The sequence below is a fragment of the Hippopotamus amphibius genome, chromosome 13 (assembly GCF_030028045.1).
Source record: "Hippopotamus amphibius kiboko isolate mHipAmp2 chromosome 13, mHipAmp2.hap2, whole genome shotgun sequence".
Lineage (NCBI taxonomy): Eukaryota > Metazoa > Chordata > Mammalia > Artiodactyla > Hippopotamidae > Hippopotamus > Hippopotamus amphibius.
This window is the reverse complement of record NC_080198.1, coordinates 97171650-97195223: the sequence shown is the minus strand read 5'-3', so window position 1 is coordinate 97195223 and position 23574 is coordinate 97171650. Positions and strand designations below refer to the sequence as shown.

The 23574-nt window shown below is 42.8% G+C and overlaps 1 protein-coding gene across 8 annotated transcripts in view; it reads right to left on the bottom strand.

Annotated features, from left to right (window-relative positions):
- The window catches only part of C1QTNF7 (C1q and TNF related 7), a 108462-nt gene that overhangs the window by 33898 nt on the left and 50990 nt on the right, over positions 1-23574 (bottom strand). Inside the window, exon 1 of one of the 8 annotated variants that reach the window (XM_057706400.1) lies at positions 4544-4638. The exons of the other annotated variants lie outside the window; for them this stretch is intronic. The gene's annotated coding sequence lies outside the window, so the exon portion shown is untranslated. Of the gene's footprint in view, positions 1-4543; positions 4639-23574 lie in introns of those variants that run through there. 8 annotated transcript variants of the gene reach the window in all.

Below are 23574 nucleotides of genomic sequence, written 5' to 3'. Positions count from 1 at the left end.
CAACCCTTTGTCTCAACACTTCCACTCTTAGGATTTAATTTGAAGAAAATTTAGGACTCCCTAGGTTGCTCAGTGGTTAAGTATCTGCCTTCCAATGCAGGGGACACAGGTTAGATCCCTGCTCTGGGAAGATCCCACATGCCGTGGAGCAACTAAGCCCATGTGCCATAACTATTGAGCCCATGTGCCACAACTACTGAAGCCCACGGGCCTAGAGCCCATGCTCCACAACAAGGGAAGCCACCACAATGAGGAGCCCGCACACCACCGTGAAGAGTAGCCCCTGCTCGCCACAACTAGAGAAAGCCCGTGTGCAGCAGTGAAGACCCAACACAGCCAATAAGAAAATAAATAAATAAAAAGACAATTTAAAAAATGTAGGCAAAGCTATACGTACAATGATGATCACAGCATAATATGCCCTTTTTTGGTCATTATAAGTGATCTGTTCTACAGTTACAGATTGGTTAAGTCAATGACACATCAACAAAAGGACTACTTTGCGGTCATTGAAATCTATGTTCTGTAAGAACATTTAATGACAAAAACAAGTGTTCGTGATATATACTTAAAGGAGAGAAAGTAGGCTACCAAATACTGTCTCTAGTGTTGCAACATTCATTTTGGCTTACAAAATAATATATGTATCCAAAAGATGAGGCTCCTTGGTTCTAAAATGTTAATGTAGCTACATTGCCTTGTGGAAGGGTTATAGGTGATTTGCACTTTTTACTTTCATTTCTAGTGTGTTTTCTAAGTTTTCCATGAGGGGCAATAAGCATATTCCTTTTGGTTTTAAAAAGTCAGTAAACACTACTTAAAAACAAGACAAACTCACTCTACCCACGCAACAAACAGTATCCTGTGTAGCTGAAAAGAATGTCCTTTTTCTCAAAGAAATAAAACGTTGATGATATAAAAGATTATTTGTGGATATTTATCTCAGTGTATTTCTCTTCCTCCTGGTTTTTTTGTTTGTTTTTTGGTTTTTTTGATTCTTTAATGTATAATTTTAGCTCCTTCTCTTCCTGGTACCAGATTTAAACATTTGTTAAAGTCCCAAATTCTCTTCTTCTACATCTCCTCATTGATGAATTTGACTGCAAAGAGTCTTGAATTTTAGCCATCTGGGAATGGCCATGATTTTGGATTTGTTTTGTGAAAAGATGTATTTGTTCAGTTGAGCAAGTGTGAAGCAAATGCTTTCAGTGTTTCTGTTAATCTTAGGGGCCTGAGTGATGTAAGGGTACGCTCACTCATGTTTTATGGTGTTTGGTTTCATAAAAATATGTTTGGTTTCAAGGCATTGGCCCCTGTTCTCTGTTTACTAGGAACGAGTTTGGAGTATGGAAGGCATCTTGAATTTTTTCCCAAATCTAGTTTGTTTTTTAATCATCGACTGGAACTGTGCAATGGTTATGACTAACACATTTTGTGAGTCCGTGAAAACATTTATTTTGATAGGAAAAAACCCAACTAGAATAGCACTAGAACCAGAAATGCCCAACACCATGTTTTACCAAAAAACTCTTGCTGGAGGGTTTTAGGGATGGATTTGAATGGCTGTTTATGCCTACCCCACCAAGAAGAGATGAGGGCGTCTTCACGTAGGTCATGGATTCTAAAAGGTAAAGGAGGAAAAATAAAGGGACTTCCCAGCAGAGCTGAGGAACTGAAGGCTGATTTATAATAGTGGGGACACAGGTGAAATTCTCTTTGGATCACACCCGAATTGAGTGCCCAATGGCATAAATTAGGTTGTGTCCTCAAGAGTCATGTTAGAACTTTCTTATCTTCATCAGGCTTTAGGAGTAGGAGACGGCACGCAGCAATGCTTCTGTTAATGTTTAGTAAGAAGGTCTCAACACAGAAATGTGTGCATAGGATTTTGTAAGGAGAAAATACAAAGAAAGAACACTCTACGTTAAAAAAAAAACGGATCAGAGAGAACTATAAGAAATCTTTTTTTTTAATGATCATGGAACTATGCTGTTTCTCTCTACCTTTCACCATTTTCTGAAATTCTTAATGATCAGACATTATTTTTATATTAAGAGACTCATTCATTTATCCAACAGAGAGGTGCCAATCGCCAAGGTTAGAGATTCAAAGATAACTAAACCACGTATCTGCCATGAAGAAGCTTATAGCATGCTAGGGGAGAGAGACAGATAAGAAGTGAACAGTTGCCACGAGGGAGGTATATTTGAGGTCAAAGTGTGAATCATAAAAGCAGTGGCTATTATACTTACATGCAGAATTGAAATTTTAAAATAAATGAGTGCACGTGACTTGACCATAAGACAAAGTTCTCTAATGTGTGAAAGAATATCATCTCTTTGAGTCTGGGCCTGGGTCATTCTGTCTAGTTATGTGGTCCATTCTGCAGGGAGCTGGGGGAGCACACACATGTGCTGGGTTTAAGGCTTGGCAACTTGTGAGTTTGAGGTATTTCATGAATTTGTCTCTCTGAATCCTTGTCTCCATCTACAGAGGCCGTAACTTTACTGATGCTTCTCTTGAATATTATAACCTTGCTCAACTCAGATCCTGTGTTTCAGATGGATAACTTTCCTATAAATTTTAACTGTAACAGAAGTATATCCTTTTTAGCAGGAAATAGAGTGATAAAAGAGTTCAACAAATTGGTTTGGAAACAGTTTTGAGAAAGAGAACACAGACTCTGCATTAGATCTCCAAGGGATTTCCAAGGAGATAGAGCCTTAATTTGGATTGAGAGCTGTTTATTTTGGCTGTCGAGAAGTTTTTTTGGGAGGGTGTTTGTTAATTTTTAGCATCCCATCCATGTTATAAGTGGTTGAGTTTGCTCACTTGGGTTATCTCTGGGTCAAAGGACTGTGATTAATTTGTTACAGAAATATTTTTGTAGTATCTGGTATGTCCTGGCCTGCCTCAGAGCTGAGGGAACAGCAATCAGAAATGAACAATATCCTTGCCTTCGCAGAGCTATAGATCATAAACATGTACACAAACAAATAAATAAGACAATGGGTGATGGAGGGGTTGTGAGCGGAGGGCTACCTCTGCTTAGATCCCCACTGCTGGCGATGTTCATTTCCATCAATTTTCGTGTCAGTTGTCTGGGCAGGGTGGACAACACCTGGACTTTGGGTCGGAGTCACCTGGGTCCTAATCACGGGCCTGGTGACCATCAGTGTCCTTAGCTTTGTGACCTCAGGAGAGTGACTTAACTACTCTGAGCCTCAGTTTTTCTCATCTCTGTTTTGGGGGCAAGGATACTCCCCATCAGGGCTGATGTGGTGATGAAACACATTAAGGTAAGTGAAGTACATGAATCATATTTGGTGCTCAAAACCTGAGATACCTGCAGTTTTTTTAATTTAAAATTTTTTTTAAAATTAATTTTTATTGGAGTATAGTTGACTTACAATGTTGTGTTAATTTCTGCTGTACAGCAAAGTGAATCATTATACACAGACATATATCCACTCTTTTTTAGATTCTATCCCCATATAGGTTATCACAGAGTATTGAGTAGAGTTCCCTGTGCTGTACAGTAGGTTCTTATTAGCTCTCTGTTTTTTATATAGGAGTGTCATACCTGCTCTTTTTATGCTATCTCCATCCCCTATTGCTGGTTCTGTTGGGATTGCTGGAATCCTAAATCAAATAGCTTTTCCAATTGTCATTTAGCTTTCTTTACTGGTCATAGGCTGAATAATGGCCACCTGAGGATGTTCATGCCCTAACCTGTGACTATAGCAAAGGGGCTTTGCAGATGTGGTTAAGTTAAGGTCATTACAGAGTATTGAGGAATACACAATACCTGAGTATTCCTTGAGAGAAGGAGGAACATCCTGGATTAACTACGTAGGCCGCTGATGTCATCGCAAGTGTTCTTATAAGAGGGAGGCAGGAGGGTCAGAGTTATAGAGAGAAGGTGATGTGAGGACGGAGGCAGAGGAAAACCGAATCAGAGGGAGAAGAGCCTGGGATGGCTTTGAAGATGGAGGAGGGGACCAGGAGACGAGAAACGTACGTGACCTTGAGAAGACAGAGAAGGCAAGGAAACAGCTTCTTCTCTAGAGCCTCCAAAAGGAACACAGCCCTGTGAACCCATTTCAAACTTCTGTCCTCCAGAACTGTAGGATAATAACCATGTTTTTTTTAAGCCTCTAAGTTTGTGATAATTTGTTACAACAGCAATGGAAAATGAACACAGGAAACACTGGGAGACCTTACCAGAGCTCCAGGCAACAGTGAGAGTAGGGGTCTCTCAACATGATTTCTGAAGCTAGAAAGCATGGTTTGAAGCCCAACTCTACCATCTACTAACTGTGTGATCTTGAGAATGTGACAGTCTCTCTGTACCTCAGTGTGCCTTCTATAAAACAGGATGAGAGCATATGTTTAGAAAATATGTTAGGACATTGACACATGGTGAGTGCTCAATAAACAAAATTATTAATATAAATGAGTTCTTACTGAAATGAATGACTGTCTCCCTGGAATAGTGGAAGATGAATGAACTGCGGCCGTCAAGGTGCTGGTTGAAACTCACCAGTTGTGTGAATGGTATGAAAGATGGTTTTAGTTGTATACATTTTCATTTCCTTAGAGAGTCTCTTTCAGCGGGGGCCAATGGGAGTGTCTTTCTCTTCCTGTTCACATATGGAAAGGGATACAAATTGGATGACAGGTGTTGATGCTTCTCAAAACTCTGTTTTGTCTCTTGGTTGTAATTCAAAATTGATGTTGAAGCTCTAACAGCCAAATAAAATGTTGCCCTTTGAAATTTTTGCAATTCCGTCTGTCTCTGGTAGATCATAGGCTGCCTTGTTTCTGCTCTGCAAAGAGTTATTCCCCCGGTAATTCTGAAAACCAGGGAGAAAGCACGTTCACGTGAAATGGTTGTGACTTTTCTAAGTTTATTGGGTCATATTGTTCTCGAATGTAGTTTTGTATTTGAAAAACAGAAGACGCCATTTGTGTGAATTTAGCCTAAGGAGATAGTTCTTAATTCAATAAAAATATCTACATATAAAGATGTTCATTGCAGCATTAAAAATAATCAAAAATTGGAATAAAATATAATCTTACAAAATAGGAGAATTGTTAAATATATTGTGGGACGGTTACCCAGTGAAATATTATGCACCTAGTTGAAAGTGCGGTTATAATAGGGAAAATATCTGCAATACACGGTTAAAAGAAAAATCAGAAGATGAAATCTGTTCAGTGCAAATATAATGCTTTTTATGATTATAACTCACACATTAACAGCCTAGCAGGAAATATACCAAAATACTGTCATCCATTGTGTTAAGGTGGTGGAATTTTGAATTTTTTTTTCCCTTCTATTTGCCAAATATTTAATAATATAGTTAGTTATATATCTAAGAAAAAAATTCGTTAAAAAACAGAGCAATAAGCCAAAGCTTCGAAAGGAAGATGTCCAAGAAAATCACGACTGTACACGTTTATCTAAATGAAAACGCCTAAAGAGTTCTAATTTCCTAGATCAGTGCTGATGGCAAGAAAACTGGGGTGAGAAGTCTTGGCCATTAGCACTTAGCAGGGCATGTGGAGACCTTTTTGGCACATACACTGTCAAGTTTAAAGTCAACTGCTTTGGTTTCATGAAACAAAGAAGAGTTTCTCTTTCCAAAAGAATTCAGTTCTGATCATATCAAGAATCCCCATTCCAGCACAGGGGCTAGGAGGAAAAGAAAGAGGAAGAATAGCTATTATTTACTGAGGGCTGGCTAAGTGCCAAGCTCTGTGCTGACTGTTTTGCATTTACTGTCTTTCCTCATCCTCACAGGTCTGTTACGTGGGTCCCATTATATGGGTTTCACAGATGAGATGCTCAGAAGACTGAACACTCATTGGGGCAGACACAGGTTTAGACCTGAGCTGTCGGACTCCTAAGCTTGTTGTCTCAACCAGAAACTTGACCTAATTGGGCTGCCCTAACACGCTTAAGCTGATTCTGCATAATACTCTATTTTTAAGAGATGCAACATTGTCTCCCTAGACCTGTAATTTCCTACCCCGCAAGGGGGATTTTTAAGTTTAATTTCAAACAGGCAACACATAATGGTGTTTGAAAAATTCATATAATAGAAGCATCTATAGTGAAAATAAGTCTCCCTCCCACATCCATCTCTCATTCTCCAGTTTGTCTTTTCTGAGAAAACCATTGCAAATAGGGACCACTACATAAATACAGGTATCAGGGACCCATTCTCAAGTTTTAATGACTTAAAATCTAGGTTTGCCCAAGAACCTGAATTTCTAAACAGCTTCCCTGATAGTCTGGATGCGGGGCCTGGGGCTGTGGGTCATTGCTCCAGTGGTACAGTAGTGCCTAACCAAAGGAAAAAATAGTAAATAGCAAATTCACACTGTTTATGTCAACAATATTTCACTTGCATGCAGCCTTTCAGGAATATAGATGTTTGATAAAACGAATTCAGCTTTTCCTAGATTTGCAAAATCCGACAGTTTTAGAGAGTGGTATATTGTAGTTGGAAATGTTTCTTAGCAGAGGTGGAATTGAAAATGATCTCAGGAGTCCACGTGTCCTCGGACTCCAGCTGGTGTCCTGGAAGGAGCACTGGCCTAGGGGAGACTGGGTGTCTCAATCAGCTCAAGCTGCTGTTACAGAAAACCACAGACTGGGTGACTTAAACAACAGACATTTATTTCTCACAGTTCTTAAGGCTGGGAAGTCCAAGGTCAAAGTCCCAGACAATTTGATTCCTGGTGAAAGCCCTCTCCCTGGCTTATAGATGCTGCCTTCTTGTTGTTTCCTCACATGATGGAGAGAGAGAGCTCTGGTCTCTGTTCCTCTTCTTGTAGGGACACTAACCCCACCCTTATGACTTCATCTAATTTAATTACCTCCCAAGGACCACACCCTCTAAATACCATCACACTGGGGGCTAGGGCTTCAACATATGAATTTTGAAAGAACGTAAATATTCGGTCCAGAACAGTGGGCTTCCAGTCCACTCTGCCAATGTCCAGCTGAGAGCTCTTGGGCTACTTTGATTGTCAGGCTTTAGTTTCCTCATCTGTAAGGTAAGCCGACTGGACCAGCTCAAAGGTTTCCAAAGTGATCTCTGGGGGGATCTGGACCTCTCTTTGGGGCTGAGATGGAGGGAGGTGGTGGTAACTGAGCAGGTAGAATTCTACTTTAATAGACCAGACCCCTCCTCACTCTCATCATTCCACAAGAGAAGCACCCTCTCTCTCTCTCTCATCATGTATCCATCTATTATCTATCATCTATCTATCTATCCATCTATCTATTTATCTATCTATCATCTATCTATCTTCTTTTTAGTATTAGTTAAACTCCAGACTGTTCAGATTTCATCAGCTTTCCCACTAATGCTCTTTTTCTTTTCCAGGACCCAATCCAGAATACCACATTGCAGTCACTGTTTCATTTGATTTTGTCTTTGATTAGATTTTATTCAAATAAATGCTTCCAGAATAACAACACAAATTGCTTGATATCCACTGGATTAACGGCTCATTAGGTGTCGTCCCCTTATTTGGGCTTAAGGCAGACATGTATGAAGATTAACTGATGCAGAGAAATAAGCAAGGTCTTTGGAGAGACCAGCAAGTTCAGGCAGAGCTGGTCTAGCTTTCACTCTTTGGAGGATATTGGACAATTCACTGAGCCTCCCTGAACTTCAGTATTCTCATTTGTAAAGTGGGAGAGTAACACCTAACGTGCACATTCTGAAGATAAAGTGAGTTTGGCACAAGATGTAACTCTAAGTGATATTTTGGCTCTGGGGGCTGTTTCCCAGGTCCATACAGTGCTACTGGCCCTCAGTTTTAGGGCTGCCTAGGCCACTGCCTGGCTGTACAGTTGGCGCTGCCCTCCTGACACTCTCGTCCTGATACCAGGTGAGCCTTTTAAACATGTGCGTGTGCCTGGAATAATATTTAATAGCAAGCTGCTCTCCTGCTCCAGGGAAAGGTCCTCTGATATCTAGTGTTTTTTCATACTATTGAGATGGGATTTAAAACATGCATCTTGATTCAGTTATTTGAAAGTAGAAAAATATCACACAATTAATACATATTAATCATGGAAAAAATAGACTATATGGGTAAACAACAACAACAACAAAGAAAATAGAAATCAGCTGTTAATCAGACCACCCAGAAATAATCTTGTTATTATTTTGGCATCTACATCTGGAAAGACACATATTCTCTCCTTTAAATTACACTATTCTATGCATTACTTTTTTGGGCAATCCTATTGTCATTTACTCTGTATTTACTCATATTTCCATATAATAAATACAATTCTGTAATGTAATTTAAAAATTATGTTATAAGTATGCATGAAAATCGTCTTAACTAATTCCCTGTTGTGGGATGGTTTGGTTGTTTTTAACTTTTGCTTTTGCCAATAACATTGCAATACACATCCCTCTAGTGAAATCTTTGTGTACCCTTCTCCAATTTGGAAATTGGAAACTGGCAGCTGTCACACTCCTCCCATACCCTCCTTTCCTCTTGCTTCCCTCTGCAGAGTCCTCTGTGTGGTTTGCTATGCGTGGGGTGGAGGGTATGCTCCTTTGAGGGCAGTGAGCATGTGTTATTCATCTTCTTCTTCTCCTCTCAGATACATGGGCACCATTGCCAGCTCTCTGTGTGTTCCTACTGTGTCTGCCACCCTGAACTCGTGTCCCTGCTGCTGGTTCTGCTTGGATACTGAGGTCTGGGTTTTAACTCTGGTCCATCCTCCCCTTACTCATTCAATAGAGATCAATCGAGAACCTAAGACAGGCAAAGCAGGAATCCAGACACTGGGGAAGCAGAGCAAATAAGACAGAAAATGGTCCTGCCCTCAGGGAGTGGTGCTGTAGAGTGGTAGGCAGAAAACCAACAAGGGAAAAAATGCAGGGATAACCTCAAATAGCAGGAAATGCTGGAAAGACGACAAAGCACTTAGGAGGATGGCAAGTCTTGGGAAGGATGTCAGAGGAGGTTTCCCTGAGGAGGCGACGTTAGAGTAGAGATCTAAATGAGGCAAAGGTGTGACCAATGAATCTGGGTGGATGAGCGGTCCCAGTAGAGGAGTAGATAGTGTAAGGGTACTGCAGCAGGAATAGTCCTGCCCGTTCCCAGGACAGCAGGAAGGAGATAAGATAGCCGGGAGAGAACAAGGGCCAGGGTGTTGAAGATGAGCTAGATTACGCTGGGCTATGTCATGCTGGGTCTTAGAGGCCATGGGGAGGAGTTTAAATCGTATTTGAAGTTCAATGGGAAGGTCTTGAAGGAAATAGGAGAGAAACATGATCTGGTTTTCATTTTCAAAAGATCACTCTGCTCAAAATGTATCCTAAACTAAAATTGTCCAAATGACAAAACACTCAGCCGGGAGAACGATAATGCCTCAACAGATATCGAGGAGGAGGAAGGAACAGGGCTTTCCTGAGCTTTCCAAATTTCTTACTGTGGCAGATACCATTATTAGATCAATATCTGTCCCCATCTACTTTTGCTACTAGAATTCCAATTTTGTCAGATGGCAATATATGCCCACTTCCCAGCCTCATTTGCAAGTGGTCTTGATTTGCAGGTGACATGATTCTAGCCAATCAGGTACTAAAAAAAAAAACATTGACTGGAGAATTCTGGAAAGATTTGCTTTCCTGAAAGCACCAGACACAATTGGTACTACCCTCCCCGCCCCCCCCCCCACATGCACCACCTTCTCCTCTGCCTGTGATGAGCACAGCAGGGATGGCTCAAGCACAGAGTCATCTTGGTGACAAGCACCAGGATGAAAGATAACATGTTATGGATGAAATGGTGGGAAAAGGGAAGCAGCCTGGGTCTCGGGGGCTTTAATGAGCAGCTGAAACCATGCCAGTGACCCCCTGACTTTATGTTATGTGAAGAAATAAAAACCCTTACTAGTTGAAGCTGCTGTTACTCGGATATCCTGTTGATTGCAGCCAAAGCACTCCTAAGTGACGCATTTATCACTGAGGGAAAGTGGCCACTGACTCCATTAGTAATTCCCCCAAATAATATGCAAATCATTACAATTCTGAATAACTCCATGTGTATTAAATTGAAATGATTCCTGAACCCAACTTGGGAAGCCTGAGCACTGTGAATTAGGTTCCACGATCTCCATGCCAAGCCTAAGTCTGCTTGAAATTACCTGAAGAAAAGGAAAAGAGAATCGAACTGAAGGCATGATTGAACGTCAGATAAACACTTGCTCATAACTGATAAGAGTTCCTAAAAGATGCTTCTAAGGTTAAAAGACAATTTTGAAAAAATACTGAGTTTGACATTATTTTGCTTGAAAAAAAACTCTGTATGTTTCCACTTACGTATTTACTTTCTGCCTGGAAAAAGGAGAATTTATGCACTTTCTGTGCCCTACCACCGCCAGCCTCCTGATTTTTGTTAGTTACATTATTATTTTTGGACTGCCTGGAATTATCATGTTTATATTCTGTTCTGCCAACTCATTCCCACTGTTCCTCAGCCTTGGTTCTGTGATTAAATGAATTCAGTGCTTTTTCTCCGCAGCTGGGTGTTTAATTTTGATTCATGCCTCGTATGCTGGATGTCATCCTCAGATATTTCTCAAGAAGCACTTTGTTACTATAGTCGAATTCCTGCATGTTTAAGAATGTTTGTCTGTTTCTTTTATGGACACAGCTGAATTTGGCAGAGTAGAAAACTCTTGGGTCACCACCTTTCTCCCCTTAGAACGTGGTAGATGTTGTTCTGTTTTCTCGTGTTGAGTGTTGTACATACGGGAAGGAGAAAAATCTTGTGATTCGTGTTCTTTGCATGAGGCAGACGGAATCTTTCCCCTTGAATTTCAGTAGCTTCACAGTGCATACCCCAATGTTGCCAGTTCTGCTTATTTTCCCTAGGATGTGGTGTGTCCTTTAAATCTAGAGATACCTAGCATTCTTTACTTCTAGAGCCTTCTGTTTTTTCCTGTTCCCCTTTATCTCTGTTCAGAGTACCGATTTGTGTTCCTCAGTTTGTATTGTCTTGTCCGTCATCATTTTTATCTCATTTTCTTTTCCATTTTGTTTCCTGTGCTTTTTTTACACTTGGCCTGTGCTCTCAATAGTATGTGTCTATTTTTTGTTGCTTCTAAGTTGACTTTCATCTCTCTAATTGCTTTATTTTTATCTTCCATTTATTTCCTGAGCTCCGCCAGTTCACTTTTCAACTGGTTTCTTTTTTGAACACTTATATTGCTTCTTTGAACTTTGTTTTCTGAAAAACTATGCTGTCAGTTCGTTTAAGACTGAAGAGAACTAATTTCTTTGTTCTCTGGAATAGATCATTCATGTCATATATATTTTTAATCTGCCTTTTGTATTCGTTTTTTTTCTTCCCTTTTTTCTTCCTCTTGCAATACACATGCTGGGGCACTTGCCGCCTGGCTTATTTCTTGGTGTTACTGAAATATGAATAGGTGCATCCAGCTGTTTGACCATCACTAGTGCAGAGGGGAGGGTGGGGGGGCATGGTTAGCTGGCTCCAAATTTGGTTGTGGTCTCTGCCCTTCTACCCAACAAGCCTTGGCGAATTGTCTCCTTCAGGCTTTGGTCTCCAGAGATTCAACGTAGCTCATAATGAAACATTTAAAGCTATGACCCCAGGGTTCTCTTTCCCCAGCCCTACGCATCCCTCTCCACGCCCAGGCTCTCCCAATCAGAGACTCTTCCTAAACAACAAACATGACATGTCTTCCTGGTTCCTCTTCATTTATTTGCCACTCCCTTTCCCCTGGCTGTCTGCAATGTGGAAATAAATTTTTTAAGAAAACATTTATTTGTTTATTTTATTTATTGTATTTTTGGCTGTGTTGGGTCTTGGTTGCTACATGCGGGCTTTCTCTAGTTGTGGTGAGTGGGGGCTACTCTTTGTTACTGTGCGTGGGCTTCACATTGCAGTGGCTTCTCTTGCTGCAGAGCACAGGCACTAGGTGCACAGGCTTCAGTAGTTGTGGCACGTGGGCTCAGTAGTTGTGGCTCTCAGGCTCTAGAGCACAGGCTCAGTAGTTGTGGTACACAAGCTTAGTTGCTCTGTGGCATGTGGGATCTTCCTGGGCCGGGGCTCAAACCCATGTCCCTTGCATTGGCAGGCAGATTCTTAACCACTGAGCCACCAGGGAAGCCCGGAAATAGATTTTTACAGGGATGTTCTGACTTCTCCTATGTGAGATGCACAGCACTGGAGTCCACCAGTATCTCATTTCTATCCCCTTCTGTAACACCCCCTTCCTCCATCTTCAAAGCTCAGCATGGCCAGATGGATTGCTTGGCCAGCAAAATGTGAGTGGAAGTGACATCAATCACCTACATGCTCTCCTTCCTTTCCCCAGTGAGCTATGAAGCCTCAAGTTACAAAGATGGTACAGGAAGACGGTGGAGTTGGCCACGTCCCTGAGTGCCTACTCTGTTGCCCCTTGTTGAGCCTGGAGGTGTAGCAACGACAAAATGTAGCCATGATAACAACAGCAATAAACAGCATACAGACTTTTCTGTCTTAAACCACAGAGATCTGGGATTTGTTTGTTACTCCTGCATAGCCTAGCCTCTTTGACTAATACAGGGAAACAAAAGCCAACAATTTCTGTACCAAATGTTAGGAAGTGCAGAGGCTGAGGAGGTTGGAAGGGCTGAATGGAAGGTGTGCATCAGAGCAGAGCATGCATCACTCGTCCTAGACGCTGAGCAGCTTCATGGTTTCCCCAGGTGTTGGAGGGGAAATTTTGTAGAATCTCCTAAGGCAGATCTCCTGTTGTAGAGCGTTTCAGATTTCGTGTGTTCACCAGGAAACGAAACAATAAAATCTAACCCTTTTCTATTTCTCTCTGCTTCCTTGCATATATCTTCTTGTGCACCAGATTCAGCGTTGTTGACAGCGTTATTTACTACCTCTGAACAAACTCGGCTGATTTCTAATGGGTTATACTGATCATCTAACCCCGTAAGAGCCATGGGAGCTGCTGTCTTCAGGTCTTTCTGCAATTTATGGTCTGTAAATGCTTTCTTATATTTAAAATAAAATAAGGCATTTCTCCTCTCCACAATTAAAAAATGTGTGAGCAATCCTAGACATTCTCTAAGAATAAAGCTTTACATCTTTGACGTACTATTGAGTCTAGAGACAATGATCTTAGCTCCAGTCTCATTTCCCTGAAATCCAGCATGCATGTTAGACCACAGTAATATCTCTTCCCTGGAACCAGGCAATCTAGGCTTAAACCCCTATCTTGCCGTACTTTAATGGCACAGCCCTGGAAAAATTGCATAAACTTTCTGGGCTTATTTTTCTCATCTGTAAAAATATGAGAAAAGCATGGATTTTTTCATCCCGCAGGAATATTGAGAAGAGCAGATGAACTGATATCTGGGAAAGTCCCTGGAGCAGTGCCTGGTCCCAAGTGGGCCCTCAGGACAGATGACTTGAAAACATCTTGTAAATTTTGCAGATGGCATGTCACTCCATTCATTCATGTACTAAACACCTGGATAGTTATTTATAGTAACATAAGGAGGTGATAATCAAATTAAGATACCAATTAACGGCGTGTTGTATATATCCTGAGATTCCAACAGCTAATGTTTCAGTGCTTACTCTGTGCTCAAGCACCGGGCTAAGTCTTTACATGGGCCATCTCGTTCAATCTGTACAACAACTCTACTTGTATTGCTATCATCATCCCCATTCTAGACAGAAGGAAACAGGCATTGGAATGTGAAGGAATTGGTGCAGGTCACAGAGCAGCAGAGTTGGGATGGGCCATGCAGGCAGCGTGACTCAGAGTGTGCGTACTGATCTAGAGCGCTTGCAGAGATACCATAGATGCTGGAAGCCAACCACTGCCTCAGGATGGATGGTCACGAAAGGTCGGGAGACCTAAGCATGGGCGAAAATGGTCATAGAACAGAAATGTTGAAAGCGCGGAGTTTTTGAGGGTCGACGTTGGAGGAGAAGGCTTGAATAGTAGGCAGGAACCTGATCAAGACATCAAATAAATGAGGTTAGACAATGATGAGACCAATAAGAGTTAAGCATGAGTCTACTATGACTGGCTTGCCGTTAGTGTTTTGTACATGGAGTCTAGCCTGGGTTCATTAGAACTCTTGGTAACCACAAGTGTCTTAAGATTCCCAGCTGCTCATGGAAGAATAAAATTGCTATTGTTGCTAGGGTCTATAGGGTCCTTTTTATCTGGGGCCATACCTCATCATGTTTGCATTGCTGGAATCAAATATAGCATCTGACCTGTGACTAGCATTTCAGAAACTGTTGGCTGAGTGAGTGAATAAATAAATGAGTAAGTAGGTTAAGGATAGCAGCCAGGATGGAGGACAACAGCCAGACCAGAGCTGTTGGGGTGCTCTTGAGTGCTCGTCTGGTGGAGGATGGGCTCTGTTTGCGGATGGGAGGTGAGTGGTGGGACACTATCCCACCGTGTGCTCTGGCAGCTTCTAAAGGGTTTGTATGACCTGGGGATTTTTGGAGGCAGGACTGTGTAGTGACCAGCCTCAGGCGGGAGATTTTCATGTGGTTTTGTTAAAGCAACTCCCTGGCTGTGGGTAGAGCTTTTTGCCGTGGGCTGTTATGTGTCTTCTTATAATTGAGGAGTTAGAGGGAAGCTGATTCCAAAGAATGTTGCTTGTTTTTATTTCTCAGAAAGCATGTTTATAAGTGAAGCCTTAAGGACTCTTGGGAGTGTTCACAGCCTGGAGGGGGCCGGGATCATGTCGCTCTCATGCCTGTGGGCCCCTTGAAGGTAAGGGCCATGACTTAGTGTCCTTAAGCCCAGTGTGGCTCGTGGAACGTGTGTTTAACCACCGTCTATGGAGCCTCTAGGGTTACCCACAGGAACTGGGAGCAGACTGTCACCTAAGGGTGGATGGTCACCAAAGGCCTTTTGGAGCAAGGGATGCCCGAGGTCGGCCCTGAAGTGTGATGAGCGGAGTCCCAATCAGATGGAGGAGTCCTGAGCGGGGGTCTGGTGTGCTAGGAAACCTCCAACAGTTCAGCATGGAAGCACAGAGACGGTGAGGGCTCTCTGAGGATCAGAAACTAGGGTGGTCCTGCTCTGTGGTCCTCGACTGACCTCAGACCCACTTGCCGCTGCGGTGGGAAGTCCTCATCCACACTAACTGCCTCAGGTTACCCATGGCTTTCCTGCCAGGAGGCCTGCTTTGGGGCCTGTTCAGCCAGACTGTGGGCTGCCAGGAGGGCTGGAGATGGGAAGCCCCAGGGGCGAACCTCAACCCATGCAGGACACAGGATGGAAGATAAATACCCTAGCCTCCCATCTTTGATGAGATCCCTCTGAAGTGTGTTCTATGCAGCTCCTCAGGGTCCCCAGAAGAATGGAGCCTCAGCTGTCCACAGTGTTAATCTACTCAATAATATACCATGTTTTGGGTTTTATAATCCCCTTTCTGCCTCACTTTCACCATTTCCTACTTTATGCCGCCACATCTTTCTTGCTAGGAGATGGAGAAAGGAAATAGGTTCACGGGGAGGCAAAGCAGACTTGCAAGGAACTCCTGGCTCAGGCATCTCTCCCAGTTTACCTTCTAATCTACTCTCCCTGGCAGCCTCATGGCCTCACTCCACGCTCTGGGAAAGCGGGCTTCCTCTAAGCATCCCTGGAGAGGTGGAGCAGTGGCTAGATGGACAGGGATGCCCCTCAGGGCTTGAGGAGTGTGGGAGGCAGGACTAGCACCCTTGGGCTTGGCTGCTTTCCTGGACAAATGCCTGTGAAGGAGCTGAAGGAGCACTGGGTTTGGGAGAGAAGGTTTGGTTCACATACGGGCTCTGCCCCTCTGTCCTCGTCTGTACCGTGGAGCTGACATGAAGTTTGTATCTATGCTGGGGCCATCGTGGTGAGGAACAAATGAGGTGGTGTAAGGTACGTGCCTCTAGGTACACACAGACATGGACCACAATGGGATGAACGTGCAATCTCAGTCTCCCGGCAGAAAATGGAGTCAGGTTTCTCCCGGTCTGGAGTGAGAGTGTAGGGATTTTGATAGAAGAGCACTTAAATGCAATGTGGTGTTTATGGTACATTCCCCAAATTTTCAGTTTTCTTTTTTGGTGCTGGCTAAAACATTCTCTAGCAAAGCCACTCGAATTACTATCACTCAACCCAAGGCTAAAGGAATATTCTAGAATATCTGGTTTACTCCTGCTTAAAGTAAGTCCAGGCAATAACCTGGATATCATAAATGCTTTCCCCCTCACTCCTTCCCTCCTGGCCCCATGTCTCCCTCACTGCCTGCCTGTGCTTATGAGGTCCTGTTGAGGTGGAGAGTTGAAGTCTGTCATATCTGGGTTCAAATCTTACCTTAACCACTTAATTCTTTATGCTTCAGTTTTTTAATCCAGAAAAAAATGGAAAGAAGAATACCTACTAACCTAGATGATTTTGAGGACCAATAGCAATAGTTAATATTTATAGGACACTTAGTATATGCCTAGTGCAGCTTTACTGATACTAACATATTTAATCCTCAGTTATCCTATGAGACAGTGACTGCTATTATCCCACTTTGCAGATGAGGAACCTGAGAAAGTGAGAGATTAAAATACTTACCCAAAGTCACATAGCTAGTAAGGAACAAATCTATAATTCTCACTACTATTATTTCAATTCATTCTCTCAGATGAAAATTCTGAGTACAAAGGATCACTTGCATTAACTATGTTAATAGAACAGAACAAATCTCTTTTCACCTGTGGGTAACTTTGCCCAGATAGTGACATTTTTCCTGCTAGCTTTCTTTTTTCCTGCTTCCCCTTTGCAGCACAAACTCAAACCTCACCTTATGGCTAAAGCTCTCATATCTTATTTGCATATGGTTATTATTTATAAGGCATATTTACATATACTGCATTTGATTTTTAATAATACTTGTAGCTGTGAGACATAGTCAGTTTTGTTATTAACCCCACTGTGGAGATGAGGAAACTGAACCCCAAAGTTAGGGCAGGATGCCCAATGGTATTCTCAGCTCTATTCTGACATGCACTGGTTTCTGGATCTTGTGTTGAGATGTTCCTATAGAGGGCCCTGCCTTTTATTGTCTACCCAATATCTGTTCCTGCTGCTAGAAGAGCCTCTTGATTTTCCATTGGGGACCTTTTTCTGCCTCTACCCATGCTCCAGCCTTTCCAGGTTATTACATTGCTCTGGTCAGAATGAGTCATTCATGGGAAGACTAGTGACTTACAAGAGTCCAGTGAAACTCAACCCTGGGACTATTCTAGTGGAATTACTGCTCTAGGATGTAGGCCTGGAGCTATTGGTGACCCTTTCTACTACTGCCAGCAGAGACCTGACCAACCACGAAGCTGCCTCAGAGAAAGGCAGAACTAAGAGATGTGGAAAGACAGAGTTCAGACTGTGTTCTTAGAGTACCTGGATTGAACTGAACCTGAAGCTGGAGATCTACCCCAGACTTTAGTTCTATGCATTAATGAATTCCTCCTCCCCCTTTTTTTGCTTTGAAGCATCTTGAGTTGGTTGTTCTCTCACTTTCAATTGAGAGAGGGATAGTCTCCCCAGAGAAACTGCCTCTTGGGGAAGGGAGGAACTGTGACTATTTTTTTTTCCTGTTTTCATTAGGATGCTGGGTACTGACTAGGTGCCCATAAATATTTGTCAATTCATTAAACATAAGTTTAGTGGAAGATGGGATAGTTGGGAATTTTGAACTATCACTTAAAAATCTTTGCACACTGGACCAACACTTCCTTTCTTGAAATATCCAGGGAAATTTGGAATAACTTTTCTTAGGGGTTCTTTCCAACTTGCTTTATTTCCCACTGAGAGCAATTATAATTCACATGGATTTGCACTGGAGAGTCATATTTTATTTTTAGTACTGTTTGCTCAAATTCCTTCCCAAGAATTTTTACCACTTAAGCCCAAAGATTTGATTTTTCTGAAGTACAAGGTGGACCATCTTACTCCTCTCCCTATAATGCTCTGTGGACTCCTCCTTACTGATGGAAGGAACTCCTACCATGGATCTGTAGATTTTAGGGAATATACTGATGTCATGCTCAGTTTGATGTATCAACTTGGTTAGATATCAGTCCCCAGTTTTTCAGCAAACATTCATCTAAGAAGGTATTTTATAGATGTTATTAAAATCTGTATCTGGTTGACTTTAAATAAGGGAGGGTTTCCTAGATAATCTGAGTGGGCAAGATTCAATCAGTTAAAAGGTCTTAAGCACAGAGCTGAGGCTTCCCTGATAAAGGAGAGATTCCACATACAGACCTCAGCATCAGCTCATCTCTCACAATTCTAGTCTGCCCCTCCTGGAGGTCTCCCTGACAGAACTCAGACTATCTAGACAATCTTCACAACTGCATAATCCAATGTTTCACCATACATCTCTTAATATATATTATCTTTTCTTGGTTCTTTTTCTCTGGTTGAACACTGACATATACAACTGGTAAACCCCTAACTCCCTGAAGTTGTAGGTAGAATGGACGTGTAGGGTTATGTGGAGTGGAAGTAAGACCATAATCTTCATAAGGTCCCTGTCACCTCACAAAGACTAAGTCTGTGGGATAAAGGCTGAAGTTTTCAGCATGATGCACAGTTCTCTGTAACTTGCCTCTGCTGACCCCTTTAGTTTCCTTTCCTGCCTGCCCCACCTTCTCATACTTTATAATCCAGGATTAGCAATGCACCTGGGCCTCTCTAGACAGTTAATGAAAATCTTTACTGGGAGCAAGGAAGGCACCCCAGAGCTTTCTGGGTGCTCCAGGTAAGGCTTCTCACTCTCCCAGCTCCAAGCCTCTGTGTATCTGTCATGGTTCTTGGAGACCCCACCTTGCTTCTCTTTCCCACTTACAGCCTCACTCACCACCATTCTGCCTTGAGATCCTCAGGGGAGCCTCATCACACCCTTTATGACAGTTCATGTCCTTCAAGCTCCCAGATCATCACTCATCCTGTGGACTCTCATTCCAATGGCCCCTTTCCCAGCCCAGCTCCCACCATGTCCAGGGGTGGACCAGAAGTCTCTCCCTGGTGTCTCTTGGAACTCAAATTCCACTCATATCAGCAAAGTCCTCTGTATCCTCATCTTCCTTTCTGGATGTTCTTTCACTTTCTTGTTCTGATTGAAGCCTGGGTATTCCCTGAGGACACCTCTGTCCCTGCAACCCTCTCAAGTGGAAGCTCTTTCCTACCCTCACTCCCCATTCCACTGGGCCTGGAGGTGAAGTTGGTCACCTCTTTGCTCCTCCCTGATGTTTCCAGGTCATTAATTCTCCTGCCACCTTATATTCCTCCAGCACTGAATCTCATGTCATTCGTCCATGCCACCCGCCAATCCTCTACTAGTCTATAGTATGCCCTTCATTTTTGGAGATGTTGGCTCCTGGCCCCTGTCATTCTCTCCAACATCACTGTCATAGTCCTTAGTGACTTCAGTATCTACTTAGAAAACCCATCACATACTCTGGCCTCGCATTTCCTGTGGTAGTGTAATAAATGCAATAACGTAAAACCTTGGATTGAGAGTAAATTCTTCTGCGAGTGTTCCGCAAGATGAGCAAACATTTCTAATAAATTTTAACTAGATGCATGAGCAAGGTCTTGCAACGCGAGTAGGACGTGACGCCCAATGTCACATGATCACAACTGAGCCAGTGGAGCTGACCCCCCACGAACTGATGGATCTGCATCACCAGCAACAGCCAGAGGTTACTGAGGAGATCTCGTCTGCAGAGGAGGAGGAGGAAAAGGTGGAGGAGTCCCTCACTTCAAATGAGATGAGGGAGATGTGTAAAACATGGGGAACCGTGCAAAATTTTGTAGAATATCACCACCTGAATAAGGCTGTAGAAGTGCGAACGATGAATCTGTTTAATGACAGTGCAATGTCACATTTCCTCAAAATCCTCAAAAGGAGCCAAAAGCAAGTGTCATTGGACAGGTTCCTTGTTAAAGTTGCATGAAAAGAAAAAAGATTCCATTGAGCCAATAGATAGCAGTGATTCCGTTAGTGATGGAGAAAGTCATCCTACACAATAACTCTCTTCTCTCTTGTCCCTCTCACACCAGCCACGAAGGTCTTAAAAGGTAAGTGCAGGTTAATTTGTTTATTTTTCTTTATATTTTGTATTTTTTAAAATTATTTTGTGTTATAATACAGGATTGTAATCATTTTTATATGAATATTTTTGGATTGTGGAACGAATTATCTGAGTTCCATTATTTCTTATGAGGAAATTCGCTTTGATATACAAGTGCTTTGGATTACAAGCATGTTTCCAGAACCAATTATGCTCCCAAAGCAAGGTTTTACTGTATCTACATTATATAGAAATAGAAATTATACATGTAGTAAAATATATACGTATATAATTATGCAATAATGTATAGAAATATATAAAGTAAATGATATATATGTAATAATATGTATTACCATATTTACTAGATATATTACTAATATGTAACCTTGTCCAGACACTTTGCCTCCAGTCACTGCCCCGCTTCCCTGGTCCCCTTATAGCAAACTCCTTGAATAAATGATCTCTACTCACTGTCTACAATTTCATCCCTCCCCTTCTCTCTCAGACCTACCCTGTCAGGCTTCTGTCCCACCACTCCACTGAAATCACCTTTGTCAAGGTCATGAACATGTCTAATGTTCATGTTCACATGTCTAAATCAGCGGTCACTTTTCAGTTGTCTTGGTACTTGACCTATTGCTCTTCCTTTTTTTCTTCACTCATCCTTGAGAAACCACTGTTCTTGGTCCCCCCCCCCCCGCCCCCACCCATTTTTTTGGCTGCATAGGGTCTTAGTTGCAGCACTCGGGATCTTCTTTGAGGCATGCGGGATCTTTTGTTGTAGTGCGAGGGCTTCTCTCTAGTTGTGGTGTGCGGGTTTCCTTTTCTTTAGTTGTGGCATGCTTGGGCTCCAGGGCATGTGGGCTCTGTAGTTTGAGGTACACAGGTTCTCTAGTTGAGGTGTGCCAGCTCAGTAGTTGTGGCACGCAGGCTTAGTTGCTCCTCGGCTTGTAGGATCTTAGTTCCTTGACCAGGGATTGAACCCGATTCCCCTGCATTGCAAGGTGGATTCTTTACCACTGGACCACCAGGGAAGTCCCGCCCCTTTTTCTTCATTGCCTTCTTTCCTGGGTCCTGCTTCTCTTCCTAACCTGTAAGTGTTGGAAGCCCAGACTCAATCCTCAGACCCCTTCTCTTCTCCATCGACTGTCTCTCCCTTGGTGATCCCATCCCATCACTTGGCTTGAGATGTCCATTTCCAGCTCAGAGCTCCCTTCTGAACTCTGGACTCACATCCAGCCACCAGTAGATATCTCTGTGTGTGGGTCTAACGGACACCGTGACCCTAATGTGTCCAACACGGAGCTCCTGATGTTCCTCTCCCCATCTGCTGCCCCTGCTCTTCCCCAGCTCACTAACTGGTGACAAATTCTTTCAGATGCTCAGGCCAGATAACTTGGAGACCTCTTGATGCTCTTCTTTCCCACATATCCTTCTGGCTCTCCTTAAATGTTATCTCAAGCATCTTAAATGTTATCTCAAACATCTCCCCATTGCTCAACATCTCTGCTGCTGCCACCTTTGTCCCTTTCAGTAGTGTCTCCTGCCTGAGTGATTGCAATCACATCCACCTGGTCTTCTTGCTCCTGCCCTTGGAGAAGCCACTCAATGGAGAAATGTTATGTTATGACCCTCCGATTCATCCTTCATGAGAGGCCCATATGACCCTTCTTAGAGTGAAAATTAAAGACTTAGAATGAGCCACAGGCATGCCTGTCCCCACCATGTCACCTCACAGTCTACTTCTCTCTCTTTCACCCATTTGGCTCCAGCCATACTGTCTCTGTGCTGCTCCTCAAGCACATTCCTGCCACAGGATAACTGCACACACTTTTCTTCCAGCCCGGCAAGCTTTTCCCTCAGATGTGTGTCTCTGTCTCTGCCTCTGTGTCTCTCCATCTCTGATGTCTATATCTATTGTGATATTGTGATATATATAACAAGAAGTGTATATTTGGTCTTCCACTAGTTTCTGGCACAGAGCTTCTAAAGTTCTTGGAATGTCCTAAGTGATGAGAGTGGTAAAGGTATCTTTTATTATGTTAAGAGGTGATTTGGGGGGAAATTTCCTAAGATAGGGGCTGGTTTCCAGTAGAGCCAACCACTTGGATTAGAGGGTTGGAATCTTTGGTCCCACACCCCACCTTCTGCTTCTACCCCTCACCCCCACCTCAGGGGAGGGGACGGGGCTAGAGATTGAGTTCAATCCAATGGCTACTAATCTAATCAATCACACCTAATGAAGCCTCCACAGAAACCTAAAAGGACAGGGTTCAGAGAGTTTTCGAGTTGGGGAACACGTGGCAGTTTGGGAAGACTGGTGCCCTCAGAGTATGGAAACTTTGTGCCCTTCCCACGTATCTTGCCCTGTGCAATCTTCCAGTGGCCTTTCCTGAGTTACATCCTTTTATAATAAACTACAATGTAGTAAGTAAAATGTTTCTCTGAGTTCTATGAGGCTCTCCAACAAATTAATCAAACCCAAGGAGTTACATCCTTTTATAATAAACTACAATGTAGTAATTAAAATGTGTCTCTGAGTTCTATGAGGCTCTCCAGCAAACTAATCAAACCCAAGGAGATGGTGGTTGTGTTACCGTATAGAGCTAAATCAGACTCCACGTTAGATCTGTTTCTTTGACTTTAACCTTTGCTTTTTGTTGCTTTTGTCATTGTATTCATACATGATGGCCTGCCTCTGGGAACCCTGCCCCTCTGCCAGAATGTTGAAGTAAAGTGCCTCTATTCAGCCCCTGGCAGACAATCTGCCCCGCCCACCTGTGTGAATGGCTGAAATTAACATATCCCCTCACCAGGGCTGGTTATCCCGAGATCTTTTGTAAGACTGATGGCTCTTTCACCTTACTTCCTCACAGCTCCTCGCTCTCTGATTCTACAAAACAAACTGGCATTCAGAGCCCAATAAGGTGGGCTTTAGGAGGCATTAGTCTGCGATCTTCTCAGTTTGCTGGCTTTTGAATAAAGTCGTGTTCCTTGCCTCAACACCTTGCCTCTGATGCATTGGCCTGTCGTGTGGCAAGCAGGACGAGCCTTGACTCGCTGACAGTTGGAACTTCTAATCTACAGCTGGTCTGTGAGGAACACAGTTGCCAACCTGGACTTGAGATTGGCATCTAAAGTGGGGCAGCCTTGTAAGACAGCCCTTAATTTGTGGGATCTGATGCTGTCTCCGGGCAGAGAGTGTTAGAGTTGAGTAGCGTTGCAGGACACCCAGCTGGTGTAGGAGCAGAAATATAGTTGGTGTCACAAACAATTTCTTATTGTGGGGAGAAGTCTTCACACATTGTAATTGGAGACAGAATCATAATCATCTATATCTATATCTATATCACCTACATATACCTAAACCTACACCTACACATATCTGCACCTACACATAAATCTCTCTCTACCTTATTTCTATCCTCTCTT